Consider the following 7138-nt stretch of genomic DNA (forward strand, 5'->3'; position numbering starts at 1 on the left):
AACAAATTTTAGGTAAACAAGGCCAATAATGCTATATAGGACCCCACACGATCACGCATAGCAAATAAGGTTTCAAAACCACCATATACATCAATATATAGAATCCACACGAGAATAAAATTATAATTATAGACATTTTCATGATTAGTTCTCACACCCTTAACATGATTTTGTAGCAATATTAACTACCCAGCCTAGTCTAAAGAAAGTTAAGATATAACCTACCTCAAATGACAAAAATCGGTCATAGTAAGCATTCATTCCAGGTTGTCCTACTCATGAATGGTTCCAAAACCAACTAAAACATAGAAATATAGAAGCTACGCATCAAAACAAAGTCAATGATACCCATATTGCCTATTTTGGAATAAGGGTCAAAACGAACCCCTAAAATGGGTTTTCAAAAAAAGAAGGGTAAAATCATAATTTTATTTAAGAAACACGTTCACCATACTCATAGGAGTCTAATATTCAAAACCAATGCAAAAATGAGTGAAAACAAGGTTCAACTCCAAGAAAGACTATTTTCAAGCTTTACCGGTAAAAACCCTAAAATTCTATTTCAAAAATTATGAATTGATGTTGTTAGGAAGATGAAATTTAGAGAAAAATAATAATTGTAATATTACAAACTCACCCAAGTGAAAACAGATTGTAATCAAGGTTTAAATAAAAAAAATACAACTTTTAGGTCCTCTGGGCCAAAATCCCCTATTTTCCACTTTTAAATCCACGTTTAAACTAGAATTAAATGATAAAATTGAAGAGAAACAATTGAAATAGGTGTCATGGAGCTTAGCCAAGCTTAAAAATGGAGGAAATTGCTCAAAATCATGAAACCCTAAGCTCCAAGTCTCAAAAATGGTGGAAAAGACAAGAAAAGGAATATTTATACTCAGGGCCTCAGGTGCTGCTAAAGCGGTCAATTGGCTGCTTTAGATAGAGGTCACCACTTTAGAGGTCCCCACTTTAGTGGTCTATTACCACTTTACCAATATTCGCTAAGACAGACAGTCCACTAAAGCGGACAAAGGGTCGCTTTAGCACCTTTTACTAAAGCATCCTTGCTCCCAGGGTAGCTAGCCGCTAAAGCGACTACATGGCGCTTTAGCGCTAGCCTCTAAAGTGGCCAAAGTGGTGCTTTAACGGCTATACCAGCTGTAGAGACTTAGAATTCAAAGTCTCTGCGAACCTCTTGGGACACACCTTAAATCCTATGAACACAAACGAACTATGCTACACTATCAAATTCGACACTCTGTACTTTATGGCGATATCAAATTTAAAAAAAATATCATTTTCACCAAGTTGACCTTCGAAATTCAAATTCATAACTTTCCAAACCGAGGGTTGAAATGAGATATACCAGACATAAAACCATACCAATCATGTTACCACCCAAAAATCAATGTTTCGGATCTACTGGTGTAGTCCGTTTTTTGATCCAATGCACAAATTAATAAATATTGATCGAAATCAACTATAAGGCTTCTCAAGCCACCAAAATCAATAATATCACACAAATCACACCGAAATGCATCGAGAACCATGCCAATCATCCCCACACCCCAAAAATACTACAAAGCAACCACAGGGAAGGGTAAAATAATCAAATCGCATAGGAATAAATATTTCACATAAATCTCCAAGATCAAGTCGTTACATTGTCCACCACTAAGAATCTAGTTCATCCTCGAACTAAAGGCAAGGGAAATACCTGGATCAGCAAAAAGTCAAGGATAAGAACTATGCATACCAGACTCCACCTCCCATGTATCCTCATCGACAAGTTAATTTTTCCACTAGACCTTAACCACAAAAATAACTCTAGAACGCAACCACCTAACATCTCTAGCCAAAATATAGACAGGCTCCTCAACAAAAGACAACCTCTTATCTAATTGAGTTGAATGCTAACGAATGACATAAGACTCAATTGGAATGTAACACCGAAGCATGGAAACATGAAAAAATAGATGAACAGTTGATAAATCTAGTGGAAAATCCAACTCATAAGCCACATCACTGATAGTCCGAAGAATCTCAAAGAGCCCAATATATATGGAGCTAAGCTTTCCCCTCTTCCAAAACCTCATCACATCCTTCATGGGAAAAACTTGAAGGAAAACTCGATCACCCACACCTAAACTCAAGGCACAAAGTCTACAATCTGCATAACAATTTTTCCTACTCTAAGCCTCTCAAAGTCTATCATGAATGATTAGAACTCTAACTAATGGTTCACGAAGGAAGTTCAGACCTCGAGGTTTAACTTTAGAAACCTCAAACCAACCAACTACACAGTGACAATGCTACCATACAAAGTCTCAAAAGGATCCATATCAATACTAGATGTTTTTTCGATGGGCCACCAAATTCCATCACACAAGCTTAGAGCATATCCTTCAAAACTTAAGTAGTCTGCTCTGGCCGACCATCGGTCTGGGTGTGAAACATTGTGCTAAGATCAACCCAAGTACCCAACTCAGCTTTAAAGGTATTTTAAAAGTGAGATGCAAATACTGATATTTGATATGAGATGATAGACACTACCATAAATAGAATAATCTCAAAATATAGGTATGGGACAACCTCTCAGCATTGAAAGTGACCTGGACAAAAATAAAATAAGCAGATTTTGGTCATTCGATCCGCAATGACCCAAACACTATCAGAACAATAAAAAGGATAAGGCAACCAAGTCTATAGTGATATGTTCCCATTTCCACTCGAGAATGGGTAATCTCTGAAGCAAACCATCAGGTCTCAAGTGCTCAGCCTTTACCTGCTGGTTACATAGGCAACAAGATACAAAATCCAATATGTCCTTTCTCATACCACCCTACCAGTAATATTGTCTCAAATCATGATACATCTTAGTTACTCCTAGATGGATAGAATACCTAGAACAATGAGCCATCTCCAAATTAATCAAATGCAATCACCTACTCTCGATACACAAACTCGGCCTTTAATCCTCAAAACATCATTTGAATTAAGTAAGGCTTTCTTAGCCTCACCACCCAACACCTCATCCTGAATTACCCTCATCCCATCATCATCAAATTGATGAGCCTAAATTTGTTCCATCAAAGAAGACCTAGCCTCAATGAATGCGAAAACATATCCAAGTGTCAAAATATCAAGCCTAACCATCTGGTTAGCTAAAGACTGAACCTCTAGGGCCAAAGGCCTCTCTTGGGTCAAAAGTTGCTCCAAGCTACCCATGCTAGTCGATTTCTGACTTAAGGCATCTGCATCCATATTAGCCTTGCCTGGATGATAAGGAATAGTCATATCATAATCCTTCAGCAGCTCAAGCCAATGATGTTTCCTCATATTAAGATCTCGCTGGGTGAAGAAATATTGAAGGCTACAATGATCTGAGAAAATCTCACATTAGACTCCATACAAGTAGTACCTCCATAACTTTAAAGAAAAAACAACCATGTACAACTCCAAATCATGGGTAGGGTAATTCTTCTCATTGGGATAAAACTGACGATAATCATACGTAATCACCTTACCCTCCTATATCAAAATAGAACTAACCCAACACCTAAAGCATTACAAATGATAGTAAAACCCACACCGTCCTTGGGAAAAGTAAATATAAGAAAAGAAGTCAACAAATTCTTAAACTCTTGAAAAGCTCGTCTCACGAGCATTAGACCACTAAAAGGAAATCTTTTTTCTAGTGTAATTGGTCAATTGAGCCGCAATAGATGAAAAACCCTCAATAATATGCCAATATTAATCCGCTAAGCCAAAAAACTCAAAATCTCAATGGGCAAAGTTGGGCTGTCCCAATACGAACCGCTGCGATCTTGGTCGAATCAACCATAATACCATCCTTAGTCACCACATGACCTAAGAAAGAGATAGAATCCAACCAAAAGACATACTTGGAGAACTTAGCATACAAGTTCTCATCCCTCAATCTCGGAAGTATAATCCACAAATGCTTCTCATGGTCTACCTTACTCTTGGAATAAAAAAATATATCATCTATAAATACAATAACAAAGGAGAATAGACACGATTGAAATACCCATTACATCAACTCCATGAATGCAATTGGGGCATCGGTCAACCCAAAGGACATGACCAAGAACTAATAATAACTGTATCGAGTCATAAAAGTTGTCTTTGAAATACCTGAGCTCTAATCCTCAACTGGTGATACCCGAACCTCAAATCAATCTTTGAAAACATCAAAGTACCCTGAAGTTAATTAGAACAAATCATCAATATAAGGAAGAGGATACTTATTCTTAATTTTCACCTTATTCAACTGCCAATAATAAATACACATTTGCATAGACCCATCCTTTTTCTTCACAAATAATACAGCATACCCAAAGGTGATACACTAGGTCAGATAAATCCCTTATCTAATAACTCCAGCAACTGGTCCTTTAATTCTCTTAACTCATCTGGGGCCATCATATAAGGAGTAATAGAAATGGGCTTGGTGCCCGACTCAATATCAATAGAAAAGTCAATATCATAATCTGGAGGCATACTAGGCAAATCTATAGGGAACATATCAATGAACTCATGGAAATTGCAAACAGAATCCCAAGATGGATGTGAACCAATGATAGTATCACAAATATGAGCCAAATAAGATAAATATCCCTTCTCAACTATATGACGAGCCTAAAGGAAAGATATAACTCTCTTGGGACCCAAATGAATCACACCCTTCGAAGCTACCCTTGGGACACTCGACAAATCTAAAGTCACGATCTTAGTATAATAATCTAGGATAGCATGGTAAGAAGCCAACCAATCCATACCCCAAATGATATCAAAATCAACCATATCTAAAATAAGAAATCTACCCAAGTATCACGCCCAACAAAAGTCATAATACAAGATCGGTACACCCGATCCACCATTAAAGAGTCTCTTATAGGGATAGATATACGAATAGGCACATCAAGAAGCATCAGAAGAATCAAAACCCAAAGCAAAATATGCAGACAAATAGAAAAAGTCGATTCAAAATCAAATAACACAGATACAGATCTAAAATAAAGAAGGATAATACCTATGATAACAGCGTTAGAAGCCTCTACCTCTGGTCTAGTGGGTATAACATAGCACTATCCATGACCACCAACTGGCTTAATAGCCCCAAGACTACCACCACGAGCATCACGATCTTTGCCTTGCGCACCTATGGTAGAATACCTAACTCTCACAGCGAAAATAGAAGTAGCTCTAAACACATGGCGAGGACAGTCCTTGGCCAAATAGCCAGTCTCATCACACACATATCAACCTCTATAGCCCCACTCAGTACGAGGAGGTACACTAGATTAGAACGACCATCTAAAACTACTAAACTAGAAAATCCACTACCTGTACTCTACAACGATGTCTGTATAGGTCTACCATGATAACAACAAAAACCTCAAGAATCCCTACCTTAAGAAGTGTGACCTTTGAACTCACCTAAATGAAGAAACTTCGTGGTATCTTCCTGACATGCTCGAAAAATAACCTCAGGCATCTAAGAATGATCCACTATACTCTAGAACAATTCTCCAAACACTGCCATCTGAGATGTATCTAGCTAAAGAGAAACTTCCAATCCCTTCACAAACTTTTAAATAATCTCAGATTTGGTAGCAATGCTGGCATAGGAATAAATAGACAAGGCATGAGCGCATTTCTAATACTCTTCAATAATCATAGATCCTTACTTCAACTAATCAAACTCTTCCCTTACCGATTCATCAGAATATGAGGAACAAATTTCTTAAAAAAGGACTCAACAAACTGATCCCAAGTCATCTTAGGAGAATTGAAAGGCCTACAACCAATAAGTGACCTCCACCAATCTTAAGTTGTGAGGATAAAAAAAAGTTTGAGAGGGTCACTTATTTGGGTCCTTCTAGGTTTAGTGGTGCTATGGGCGAGGATACGTATGAGTTCTTGATTGTCTATCATGAAAAATTGCATCACCTGGGTCTTAAGTCGCATGGTGTTGAACATACTACTTATCAATTGAAGGATGCAGAAAACATAACTATACTCACAATAAAAGGAGGCATGGTGAATCTGGCAGGATAAGATCCCACATAAGGAGGTAACATCGACTAAAGCTAAACTTCTGATCTTGGAATACCATACTTAGATGCAGGTGCTGAAGGAGGAATAACACTTGGAGTCTATAGTGTACCAAAAGTTGAGGTAGGAACTATAGGAGGATCCACACTTAAGCCTAGAGAAACACCATAAGTTGACTCTGGCACAGACAGAGGTGCAATACTTGAAACTGGGGAACACTAGGTGCACTAAAAGGAGAACCCTCTAAATGTATCAACAAGTGAACCAACAACACCCTCTAAAACTGGCACAGAAGAACTCGGTGGAACCAAAGTAGGAGCCGTAGCCCTAATATGCTCAACCTGAGGCTCAGGGGAGAGTCCTCTAGCATTACCCCTAGATGGTGAAAATCTATTGTCCATTCACTACCTCAAACCTATCCACGACTTGCAATTTGCTCTCTAAAGTGGACTTTATCCTTGAATAAAGGCTTCACATTTCTAATTTAACAAGATCTAGTCTTTACCATCTGCATAGAAAAGAGAGAAATATGACTTAGAACATAAGGTATGAAGGAAATCCACGTGATGAGAAACAAAATAAGGGAAATTTCCAAATGATATCCTATAGACTCTAAAAGATAGATACAGATATCTATGTACTGATCTATGAGACTCTATTAGATATCTTTTTCATACACTACTGACACCCATGAACCTGGCTGATCTGATACCAATTATCATGATCCAAAAACAAAGGGTCATGATGGAACTTGTCACGATAAAACTTGACAAGTTAGCCTATCACCCAAACTGATATGAAATAATAAATAAATACCAAAACTAAGGAAAGACCCCTAGATTGGAGTCGAACCACATCTGTAGTAAAAGTGAAAATATAATTAAGATACCAACAAAATCCCAAAACCTAGTGTCACAGTGTAAGAACTAACTAGTACAACTTGAGATAAAAAATACACAAGGAATCCAAATAGGAACAACTCAATCTCTGAATACAAATAAAGACATAGTCTAAAATAAATATAGGAAGTAGTAAACTCTGGATGTATGAAATCCAC

The sequence above is a fragment of the Capsicum annuum genome, chromosome 1, assembly GCF_002878395.1.
Source record: "Capsicum annuum cultivar UCD-10X-F1 chromosome 1, UCD10Xv1.1, whole genome shotgun sequence".
Lineage (NCBI taxonomy): Eukaryota > Viridiplantae > Streptophyta > Magnoliopsida > Solanales > Solanaceae > Capsicum > Capsicum annuum.